Here is a 12,965-nt window from a genome sequence, read left to right as displayed (position 1 = left end):
GCATATTATTTATCTGATAAGAGGTTAATATCCAAAATACATAAAGCACTCATACAACTCAACAGCAAAAACCAAACAATCTGATTTTAAAATGAGCAGAGGATCTGAATATACATTTTTAAAAAGAAGACATACAAATGGCCAAACAGGTACATGAAAAGGGGCTCAGCATCACTATCATCAGGGAAATGCAAATCAGAACTCACACCTGGGGACTTCCCTGGTGGTACGGTGGTTAAGAATCCGCCTGCCAATGCAGGGGACACAGGTTTGAGCCCTGGTCTGGGAAGATCCCACGTGCCACGGAGCAGCTAAGCCCATGTGCCACAACTACTGAGCCCACACACCGCAACTACTGAAGCCTGTGTGCCTAGAGCCATGCTCTGCAGCAAGAGAAGCCACCACGATGAGAAGCCCGTGCACCACAACAAAGAAGAGCCCCTGCTCACCACAACTAGAGAAAGCCCACGCACAGCAACGAAGACCCAATGCAGTCAAAAATAAATAAATACATTTATTAAAAAAAAAAAAAACCTCACACCTGTTAGAATAGCCATTATCAAAAAGACAAGCTATAAGTGTTGGTGAGGATGTAGAGAAAAGGGAGCCATAGTGCACTGTTAGTGGGAATGTAAATTGGTCCAGCCACTATGGAAAACAGTATGGCAGTTCCTCAAAAAATTAAAAATAGAACTACCATATGATCCAGGAATTCCACCTCTGGGTATTTACCTGAAGGAAACAAAAACACTAACTCAAAAAGACACATGCACCCCCGTGTTCATTTGCTGCATTATTTACAATAGTCAAGACATGGAAGTAGCCTAAATGTCCATCAATGGATGAATGTATAAAGAAAATGTATATATACAATGGAATATTATTCGGCCACAAAAAAGAATGAGATCTTGCCATTTGTGACAATATGGATGACCCTGAGGGCATCATGCTAAGTGAAATAAGTCAGAGAAAGATAAATACCATATGATCTCACTTATATGTGAAATCTAAACAAAACAAAACAAATGAGCTCATAGATACAGAGAAGAGATTGGTGGTTGCCAGAGGCAGGGAGGTGGGGGATGGGCAAAATAGGTGACCCCCAAAGGTACAAACTTCCAGTTGTAAAATAAATAAGTCATGAGGACGTAACGTACAGCATGGTGACTGTAGTTAACAATATTGTACATTTGAAAGTTGCTAAGAGAGTAGATCTCAAACATTCTCATCACAAGGAAAAAAATTTGTAACTATGTGTGGTGCCGGATATTAACTAGACTTTTAGTGGTGATCATTTCACAATATATACAAATACCGAATCATTATGATGTACACCTGCAACTAATATAATGTTATATGTCAATTATATCTCAAAAAAAGGTAATCAAAAGAAGAATAATATTTTGTGACACGTGAAAGCTACATGAAGTTCAAACTTTAGTGTTCATAAAATTTTGTCAGAACACAGTCATACTCATTCCTTTATGTATGTCTCTGGCTGCTTTCATGCCACAAGGGCAGAGCTGAGGAGCAGCAGCAGGGACCCTATATCCCACAAAGCCCAAAATATTTACTATCCAGCCCTTCACAGAAAAAGTTTGCCACCCTCTGTTGTAAGCTACAGAGATTATGAGGTTGGTTGTTACCTCAGCAAAAATGACTAATATAGTCAAGATGAGTTTAAGGAGAGATAGGGGAGTAGCCCCAGAGAAGGGAATGCCAGGCACCACAGAACTATTCTGGATCATTCCCATTTGCTCTCACTGTGGACACGCAGCCCTTCTGAACTCTTACCTTGAAGCTCTTCCAGAGAAGTAGCATTAGGATGAGGTGGTCTCTTAGTGTATAATTCCTTAGCTTTGTGTATTTGGAAGAGAGGCTGGCAGAGAGAATGCCCACATGCTGTAGTCAGCCCACTCCCATCTCTAATCCCCCAGCAGGACTTGGCACTGACTCGATATTAGTCTGTCCATACTGGTAGCCTGGGGTTTTGCTCTTTACACTGCAACCTGAACCTGTTGAATATATCTTTATTTCTCTGGGCCCCACTCAAAATTGGTAGTCCTTTGGGTTACTTGGCAAATGGATCAGAGCAACACCCAAACGTGCTATATGTAGCCTCCAAAATTCATACTCATACAAGTGCGCTGCTTCTTCTTCTCCTTCTCCTTCTCCTCCTCCTCCTTCACCTTCTCCTTCTCCTTCTCCTTCTCCTTCTTCTCCTTCTTCTTCATTGGAGTAGACATGACATACACTATTACAAGTGTGCTTCATAATGGTAGGTATTGGAAAGTGCGGCAACTTGCTTTTTACTTAAAGGAACTATCCTTACATGCCTTAGTCCATTGGAACCTAGAAAGTTCACCGCGGTGGCAGCCCCTTGAATTATCATGGAGCTTCCCTTGCATCCTCTGGCCTGTATGTGTCCGACCAATGCATCTAGATACTTGTTCTCTTCACCAAGTCCTATTGCTACAATGTCATCACTGACATGGCAGGCATCTTATATGACCATGTTACCCAGTATAACAAGTTGTATGGAAATCTCAGTGGAGGGCTAGCCAGACCACCAGCCGGGAATGGTGATGCCTGTGGTTGGGCTCCAGGACCCAGAGCTATGATAGGTCATTCCAACCAAAGGAGCTGCAGAGAGTCAAAGATGACTTCTGAACCAAATCCTTGGAGGAAACCCAAGGTTAAGCCAGGGAAACCAAGTTCAAATTGTGGAAATGGGATAAATACAGCTGTCGGAACAGAGTAGGAGCAAGGTAAGGCATGAGCCCTCACATATGAATAGTATCTTGGTTGACTGTAGGATTCTCGGATCAGTCCTCTTTTCTCCAAGGCCTGGAATGTTCCATTGTCTTCTAGATTCCAGTTTTGCTAATGAGTTGTCTGATGCCAGTTCAATTCCCTTTCCTTGATAAGAAAACTATTTTCTCTATCTGGAAGCTTGTAAAAATTTTCTTTGATCCTTGGACTTCAGAAATTTCACCAGGACTAGTCTAGGTGTGTGCCCTTTTTCATTTGCCTCTTTCTACCCTCTCCCTCAATCATTTGACTCCAACCATCTCAGTCTGACAAGCCAGTTCCTGCCTCAGGGCCTTTTACTCTCTCTCTTTTAAATTGTGGTGAAATATACATAACATAAAATTTACCATTTTAACCATTTTTTTAGTATACAATTCAGTGGCGCTAAGAACATCCACAGTGTTGTACAACCATCACCGGTATTCATTTCCAGAACTTTTTCATCATCCCAAACAGACACTCTGTAGCAATTAAACAGTAACTCCCCATTTCCCCTGCACCCAGCCCCTAGTTATCTCTAATCTATGAATTTGCCTATTCTAGGTACTTCATCAGGACCTTATATTCCTATTCCCTCTGACTGGTTTCTTCATTTTCAGATCTCAGTTCCATTGCCACCACCTCAAGAGAAGCCTTCCTTGATCACCTCACCAAAGCAGCACTCCCCAATCCAGTAAGTCTCTACTCCAATACTCTAACCTTATCGCCATCTGAAAATTATGTTGCGTATGTTTTGTTTCTGTCTATCCTCCCCAACTAAAATATATGATTCATGCCTTGTCTATCTTGATTACTGCTGTGTCCTTAGCATACAGGACAAGTCTTAGGAAGTGTCTGTTGAATGAATGAGTGACAGTGGAATATAAGAAGTGTTTTTTCCTCCCGTGGGCTTAGAGCAAACAGTTCGCAAGCTGGGATCTTTGTGTTGAGGTATGTGGAAGTGTCCTTTCTGTTTGCTGAAAGCCAGCAGGAAGCATTGAGTTCAGCCCAGCATGGCAGCTTCCTCCATGCCACCTGCATCTGAGCAATACAAGCTTCTCCCAGAGCTGCATGCAGAAAGCAAGCATCAGTATCTTTGCCCTGGCTGCCTCTTGGGAGGAAACACTGTCTTCCAGCCTTGCATCCTTTGACCTCTCCCCAAGCTGTGCTCCATTTTGCAAATGCTGATGGTCTATGCCTTCTTCGCAAGAACTCAGGGTCTTGGCTGTACCTGAGATCTCCCCCAGACTCCAACAGGGTCAGTTATCGAGTGGTTCAGCTGTCCCAGCAGAGAGTTGGAGAAGGTGGAGGAGAATGTATGCATTCTGATTTGTTTTCTTAAATGGAAGAGAAGGAGATAGAGTTAGAGGCAGCAATTTTGTGTAGCACACAGCCTATCTTATCTATGCTACAGATGGTAATAAGCAACCATTACTGATGCTCCATTGATACTTGAAGCAACTTTGAATTATAGACGTTGTGTTACACTCTCAAATTAATGGAGGGTTGTTTCAGCAAGAACCTGGCACAGGTATGGAACTGTTATGAATATGAACTGTTAGCTGTCCTGGATGTCTTGGTGCAAAACAGGTTGAAAATCTCTGTCCTAGAGCCCCAAATCCAAACTACTTACAGTGGCTCACAGGATCTTTCACATTCCTTACCATCCCCTCCAGCCTCCTCTTCCCCAGCCTGTGGAGCAACCTCACTTACAATCCCCCAAATATAATGTGCTTCCTCTTGCCTCTGCACATACTTTCTCCCCTCCATCTGGATTTTATTACTCTCCACCCCCACTTGCCTTGAAAACTCTTAATTTCCTTCAAGATTCAGTTCAGACATCACCCTGTGAAATCCCTAGAGGTAAGTGCTCCCTCCTCTCTGCTTCCCTGTGGCCCTAAACAAACATCTCCATTACTGTCCTTATGAAAAGTTTTCATAACTTTTCCTTGGTCCATTTCTTTCAACTACTGAGGGCAGGCATTTTATCTTATTTCACTGTGTAATCTCCATGTATGTGCCCTGTATCAGATATACTGCTGATATCAATCAGTGCCTGGTCAGGAGACAGAAACCACACCACGAATTTTGTATAAAGAATTATTAACTAGTAAACGAGATAGACAGATAGATAGATAGATAGATAGACTATAAAGATTATACAATTACGGAGCCAGGCAAGTCCAAAGCTGCAGTGTGGGCCAGAAGGCGCAAGACCTAGGAGAGCCAATGTTCCAGTTCAGTCCAAAAGCAGTCTGCTGGTGAGTTCCCTGTTTCTCATGGAGGCCAGTCTTTTTGTTCTATTCAGGCCTTCAGCTGATTGGACAAGGCCCACCCACATTATGGAGGGCAATCTGCTTTACCCAAAATTCACCAATTTAAATGTTAATCTCATCCAAAAACACCCTCTAAGTTGACACATAAAATTGATCATCACAGGTGGTTATCTACTAAAAGGGTAAAAGAAAACAGGCATAGCAAATGTAGCAAATGGCAAAGAAAACAGGAGAAGCTAACACCTTTAGGGTTGAAGGAAAGTACTGAAGGAGGGAACAAATTTGCAAGGCTCCCCACCTTCTTCATCTCTTGACAAGACTGAGATTCAGTCTAACTATGGAGAATGTATTTGCAGCCCACTGGATGGTGAAGTTCACTGAAGTGCCACAGGCCTGGACTGGAGGATCAGAGGACAGCCACAAGGATGCCAGTATATCTTGCTAGAACGTGAACACTACTACGTTGGCAGCTGCCATGAAGGATCAAGAAGACAGGCCCACTAGGTCCAGGACAAGAAACCCCTGCCTCTGCTTTTGTAATATCCCTCCAGTGTCCTCTATTAACTAGGCTTAGGATTGCCCCAGCTGACAAAGAAGACTTGTCTATAGGGTCCAGCTCATTTCATGAAGCAGGGCAAAGAAGGGTAGATTGGGCTTTCCTGGTGGTGCAGTGGTTAAGAATCCACCTGCCAATGCAGGGGACATGGGTTTGAGCCCTGCTCCGGGAAGATCCCTCATGCTACAGAGAAACTAAGCTCATGCGCCACAACTACTGAGCCTGTGCTCTAGAGCCTGCGAGCCACAACAACTGAGCCTGAGTGCCACAACTACTGTAGCCCATGTGCCTAGAGCCCATGCTCTGCAACAAGAGAAGCCACCCAGTGAGAAGCCCTCGCACTGCAATGAAGAGTAACCCCTGCTTGCCGCAACTACAGAAAAGCCCGCGCGCAGCAACAAAGAATCAACGCAGCCAAAAATAAAAATAAATAAATAAATTTAAAAAAAGGAAGAAGGGTAGATTTAGAGCTAAGTGACAATAAATTGATAACTTGCTACAGTTGAGGAATAAATAAATAATAAACAATAAATAAATAATAAAAAAAAATATATCTTCATCACCAAAAACTGTAACTAATTAGGAAGGTCGTGTGTTGTCTGAGATATTCAAATGAGAAAATTTTTTAATTTAATGAAGGGAGTGGGGCTCTTCATAGGAAGGAAAGGGGGAAATAGGCTATAAGACAGGATCATGGTGACCAGAGAGATAGAGAATAATAAAACACTATGAGGACAACAAGATGGGCCAGATACCTGTGAAGTTGTACCAGCTCTTTAACAAATATAATTATCTTGGGGCTTCCCTGGTGGCGCAGTGGTTGAGAATCCGCCTGCCAATGCAGGGGACGCGGGTTCGAGCCCTGGTCTGGGAGGATCCCACATGCCGCGGAGCCGCTGGGCCCGTGCACCACAACTACTGAGCCTGCGCGTCTGGAGCCTGTGCTCCGCAACAAGAGAGGCCGCGACAGTGAGAGGCCCGCGTATCGTGATGAAGAGTGGCCCCCGCTCGCCACAACTAGAGAAAGCCCTCGCACAGAAACAAAGACCCAACACAGCCAAAAATAAATAACTTAATTAATTTTTTTAAAAAATGTAATTATCTTACCCTTATCCCAGAATTAGAAACCTTTGTACTTTGTATGCTTGTTATTCCAGTGACCATAAATTCATTCCCATGCCACAGTTCAAAACACATTATCAGAATAAACTATTTTCCAATTTTTGAATTTATTTTCATGAAAACATTTACAAAGGGAATAAAAATTAAATCTCACTTCATTTCATTTAATGTTTTGCTTTAAGTCCGGTGGTTAGGACTCTGCGCTCTCAATGCCAAGGGCCCGGGTTCAATCCTTGGTCGGGGAACTAAGATCCCACAAGCTGCGCGGTGTGGCCGAAAACAAACAAAAAAATGTATTGCTTTATCCAAAATAATATCTTATTTAAAGGTATTCGTTAATGTAATATTAGGCTAGCATTTCCATAATTCATTCTGTTTATCTCCCTACTCTATTGGCTACAAAATGTTACCCCCAAAAGGGAAAGTCCTTGTTTATCAAGATCAATTGTGCTGGACCCAGATTTGCTCAGTCCCCGTTTCTCTCACTGCTGTTGAAGACTCCCCCAGAAGGATTGCCTGGTAGTAAGCACATTCCTCTAGGCTGCAGGAGGGAGGCTTGCCAAGTTCCTAAGGCAGAAGCGATACTGTCTTGGTGCTCCCCCACCTTGTCCAGGAGGGCCTATCGTGGGGACTACTCTTGGCCCCCCAAGTTGCTCACAGGCACAACCCGCTCTTAAGCCTCAGAACTACCTCTGGGGCTTATCTGTTGCTGCTGAGACAAAATGTTCTGCAAGACCCACTCAGCACGCATGCTTCCAGACTAGCTGGCTAGTCTGGTTCCAGAAATGTGGGGGAGTTGATGCCTTTTGGGGTACACTTTGGTGAGATACAGGAAGCAGCAGATACCTTCTTCTCCCGTCTTCCCCACCATGGACAGTTAGGGGATGCAGTAATTTCATACAGCCTTGCTGATGACATCCCTGGAGACCAATCACCTGTACTTGTTATGAAGCTGTGGCCAGCTCAGTAATGCATGTATATTTTTATTGAATTCCTTCCCTGCTTTACTCCCCTTTCTCCCTCACTCCTGCTTCCCTGGGACTGCACTATTCCCCAAAGTGTTAGCACATAAGCTTTTGCCTCAGGCTTTGCTTTCTAGGGAACTAGGCTAAGACATCAGTGCTCTCATTCTACTTTCTTCCCTCAAAGGTTACCATTTTTAACAGTTTAATATGGATCCTCTATTAATTGACTCACATAAATGAGGTTTACTTGTATTAAGTATTGTGTAGTTGTTTTATGTCCATGATATCAAACTATACTTTTCCCCTGAGGTTTGTTTTTAACAATATGTTTTGGATATCTTCCTATGTCAGTACACACAAAATTGATCTCATTCTTTTTTCCCAATATTTTATTTTGAAAAATTTCAATCATACAGCAAAGTTGAAAGAATTTTACAATGAATACCCATATACTCACCACCTAGACCCTTCCATTAACATTTTACTAGACATATCTATCCATCCCTCCATTCATCCATTCATTTTCCCTTTTGATGCATTCCTAAGTAAATTGCAGGCATCAGTACACCTCCCCCTTAAAAAATCAGTATGAGTATCATTAATTAGAGTATAATGTTTATATATATTTTTTTTGTTCCAGGTAAAATGTATATACAATGGAATGCACATATCTTAAGCCTGCTTTTGCTGAGTTATAAAAAATTCATACACCTGTGTAATCAAAACCCATATAAATACATAGAACATTATCATCACCCCAGTAAATTCCTTTAGGTCAATTTCTGCCTGTAAGCCCCCATTGTCAACAACTGTTCCAATTTTATTTCATCAAAGTTTAGTTTTACCTGTTCTAGAACTTCATATAAATGGAATTACAAAATACGTGCTCTTTTGTGTAAGAGTTATGTCACTCAGCATAATGTTTTTGAGATTCACTGTTGTTCATTACATAATTGAGTAGTATTCCACTGTATGAACTTATAAGTGTTTATGTATCTATTCCCCTACTTATGGACCCCGGTCTGTTTCCAGGTTTTTGGCCATTATGAATAGAGCTGCTATGCACATTCTTGTACAAGTCTTTTTATGCACAAAAGTTTTCATTTCTCTTGAGGAAAAACCGAGGAGTAGAATTGCTGATTTATAGGGTAGGTATTTGTTTAGTTTTATAAAAAACTGCCATACTTTTTTCCAAAGTAGCTATACCATTTTACACCTCCAAAAACAAAGTATGTGAGAACCAGTTACTGCACACCCATGCCAACATTTGGTGGTGTCAGTTTTATTCATGTTAGACGTTCTGGTGGGTGTGTAGTGAAATAGCATCGTGGTGATATTCTCTTTAAGGGCTGCATAGTATTGCATGGTATATATATATCACAACTTTCTTGACTATTCCCTATCAATGGACATTAGAGTTATTTTCAACTTTTCCTATTACAGGCATACCTTGGAGATATTTTGGGTTCAGTTCTAGACCACCACAATAAAGCAAATATTGCAATAAAGTGAGTCACGTGAATTTTTGGAGTTTCCCAGTGCATATAAAAGTTATATTTACACTATACTATAGTTTATTAAGTGTGTGATAGCATTATGTCTAAAAAATGTACATACCTTAATTGAAATACTTTAATTTTAAAATACTTTACTGCTAAAAATTGCTAACCATCATCTGAGCCTTCAACAAGTCATAGTAGTAACATCAAAGATCACTGATCAAAGATCCCCCTAACAAATATAGTAATAATGAAAAGTTTGAAATATTGGGAGAATCGCCAAAATGTGACACAGAGACATGAAGTGAGCAAATGCTGTTGGAAAAATGGTACAAATAGACTTGTTCGACGCAGGGTTGCCACGGACCTTCAGTTTGTTAAAAAACTCAATATTTGTGAAGCACAATAAAGCCAAGTGCAATAAAATGAGATATGCCTTACAAACAGTGATGCACAGACATGTATCCACTCATGTGTCTGATTTGTAATGTGTCAACTTGGTTGGGCTAAGCTACATTTCCCAGAATTTCCTCTCTTGTATGTTTCATTTAGTGTGGGCCACAAGGGAGATTTGGAGGACAGAAGGAAAGCAGCAGGCATTTTGTAGTTCATACACCTTATTGGTGATCTGCTGACTAACCTCCTTAGAGGTAAAGCAACAGATGGACCTGCAACTTCTCTACCTTCCCCTGGATCCTCCTTCAGCTTCTCCAACTCCTAGGCCAGTTGCACATATTTTGCTCCGTGACAAAGGGCTCTGGCTTCTGCAGGATGCCCACATTAGCAAGAATGGAAGCAGTGAGGACTAACATGGGTTCCATTCCATCCCTGTGGTGTGCTAGCTCTTGCTTGTGGGTCCAGTCTGCTTCTGATCTCCCCACTTACCTCCATCTTCCCTTACACATTGCCTGCCTGAGCTTCTGCAAAAGAGTTTCCCTAGAAGTAGAATCGCTAGGTCAAAGGGTATGCCTATTTAAAATTTTGACATACTGACAAATTGCCTTTCAAAAGATGCTATTGCAAAAGATGCAATTTGCACTCTCACAAATGGTGTATCAGGGTGCTCATTCTCCTGCAACTTCATCAAACTGGATTATTACGAATCATTTTAATTGTTGACAATTTGATTGGTTAAAAATAATAACTATTGGAAATTCCCTAGCTGTCCAGTGGTTAGGACTACAGGTTTCACTGCCGAGGGCCCGGGTTCAATCCCTGATTGGGGAACTAAGATCCCACAAGCCACACAGCACAGCCAATAAATAAATAAATAAATAAATAAATAAATAAATAAATAAAAGAATAATAACTGTTGTTTTAATTTTCATCCCTGCTGATCAGTGAGGCTGAACATCTTTTCATATGATATTAGGTATTATCGTTCTTCTTCTGTAAATTCGTTTCTTTTTTCCTATTGAGATATTTGGGCTTTTTCTTAAGGAGTTCTTTATGTATTATTGATATTAATCCTTTTTCTGTTATATGTTTGGCAAATATATGACTCCAATCTTTCTTATCTTTTAATCTTGCTTGTAATATCTTTCACTCTACAAAATATTTTGATGTAGTAAAACCTGTTCATCCTTTTCTTTTATTGTCTTTGGGTTTTCTATTCTTCCTTAGGAAAGATTTTCTCACATAAAGATTATAAAATATTATCCTTTACTTTCCTTTAATACTTTTATAACTTTGTCTTTTTATGTTTAGAACTCTGATCCATCTAAATTTTATTTTGATGTATAGGATCTAATTTTTTTTCCAATATACCTCTCCAGTTGTCCCAATGGTATTTATATAATAAGTCATCCTTTCCTTATGGGTTTAAAAAGTCACTTTTATCAGGTATTAAATTTACATATATTCAAGAGCCTTTTTTTCTGGATGTGTTATTCTGTTCCATTCATCTATTATCCATTGATGTACTAATACCATACTGGTTTGATTACTGTAGCTTTGTATTATATTTTACAACACTAATTTTAAGTGGAATAACTTTTTTATTAAGGCTTAATAAGGTAAATTTCCTTTTCTGACCATTTTAGTATTCATTTTTACACTAAAAATAAAATTAACATCTACACACAACTATATGTAAAATAGATAATCAATAAGGACCTACTGTATAGCACAGGGAACTCTACTCAATACTCTGTAATAACCTATATGGGAAAAGAATCTGAGAAAGAATAGATATATGTATATGTATAACTAAATCACTTTGCTGTACACCTAAAACTAATACAACATCGTAAATCAACTATACTCCAATATAAAATTACAACATTTTTAAGTGTATAATTTCAGCAAGTAACCTTGTACAAAAGCACTAAGAAAATGTTTACTATTGTCATTACCTCCTATGCAGTCAATCAACTTTGGCTTATTGCCACAATTGTGTGGGCTTTTCATACTAGTCTAGAGTGAGTGGGTTTAAGACCAAAGTCCCTTGTCACAGGTTGGGTTTTCTGGGAAGTAGATGTTGAGTTAGAGTTGGGAGTATAAAAGGATTAATGGGGAGTAACACCTGTGAAGGAAAGGGAGCAGAAGCAGGACTGAGAAAAGACTTCAGTAGTGACAGTCTCTGCCAGCCCATTGGGAATCTCCAGAGCGAACTTTGCTGGATGGAAGACTCCCAAATTTTGGCTGGGCTCCTGGAAAGCTGAAACAGTCAAAGGCACTAACAGCTGGAGGCTTTCAGCAAGTTCTTTCCAGGTCTGCCACATCACTCTTCTCAGCTCTGTGCTGGTGAGCACAGGGAGGTCTTTTAGTCATTCAACAAACGTTTATTAAGCAGTTCTTATATACCAGTTATTGAGCTAGATACTAGTGCTACGAAGATGACTGGAATATTTTCAACGAGCTCCTTTTCTCAAATAAGTCTCAGTCTCTGCAGAGGTAGGATAGGAACTCACCACCCAGGGGGAGAAAAGCCAGCATTATTTCCGGGGTATTTTTTAAATGCATGAACTTTTCCTTATCCATAATACAAGATGAAATATGCTAAATGCAAAAGATTCAAAAGCTCTAGAACCTAACGCAGGATTTGGCACATAGTAGGCATTGAATAAATATTGTTGACAGAGAGGCTATGAGAATTGGAGGAGAGAAGAATGATTTGGTTCTGAGGGGAAGATTTGTTTGTCACCTACCAATCAGTCAACAGTAAAATTTTTTTAAAAATCAGTTACAATCTATTCAGCTGATGCAGAATTCAAATAAAACTCACAAAGTAGACAAAGTTTGTCTTTACAGTTCTCCCATCCTCCTGCCTCCTTCGAGCCCTTCTCCCATCCATAATTTTCTTTTCTTCCTCCCAATCATAATTAAAACTTTCATCCCCTAACTCTGTTGTGTGTCGATTTGGTTATTTTACTATCATGCCTCATGACAATTTAAGAATGATGTTTAAATTTCACAAATATACTTGCATTTAGAAAGAGGAGGTGTTTAAACACAATCATTCTGTAATTGGCAGAGAAGTGGGATCACTACTCTTTCCAACCACCAGCGCTATCACCAACACCACTTCCTCCTTTCTTTAGAACCATCCTTTCTTCCTTAGACGTTAGAAATAAAGTATGGGCAGTTAGCCCTGCAGCCTCACCTCTTTGCTCCTCCCCACTTTGAAAGCAAAATTCAGAAGATATTATAAGTGACAAATCTGGGGCTCCCTGGGGTTTGTGACAGCTGACTTTGGTGTATGTCATTGTCATTTGATGACTCAGGCCTCAAGAGGAAGCTGTTCACCCTTGGACCT

At 40.5% G+C, this 12,965-nt stretch overlaps 1 protein-coding gene across 1 annotated transcript in view; it reads right to left on the bottom strand.

Annotated features, from left to right (window-relative positions):
• Window positions 1-4,051: 4,051 nt before the first annotated feature.
• Window positions 4,052-12,965, bottom strand: part of ZBTB8B (zinc finger and BTB domain containing 8B) — a 51,824-nt gene continuing 42,910 nt past the window's right edge. Inside the window, exon 5 of the mRNA XM_059918084.1 lies at window positions 4,052-4,127. The gene's annotated coding sequence lies outside the window, so the exon portion shown is untranslated. The remainder of the gene's footprint in view (window positions 4,128-12,965) is intronic.

Source organism: Balaenoptera ricei, chromosome 1, assembly GCF_028023285.1.
Source record: "Balaenoptera ricei isolate mBalRic1 chromosome 1, mBalRic1.hap2, whole genome shotgun sequence".
Lineage (NCBI taxonomy): Eukaryota > Metazoa > Chordata > Mammalia > Artiodactyla > Balaenopteridae > Balaenoptera > Balaenoptera ricei.
The sequence above is the reverse complement of the archived record's forward strand: the minus strand, read 5'-3'. Positions and strand labels throughout refer to the sequence as shown.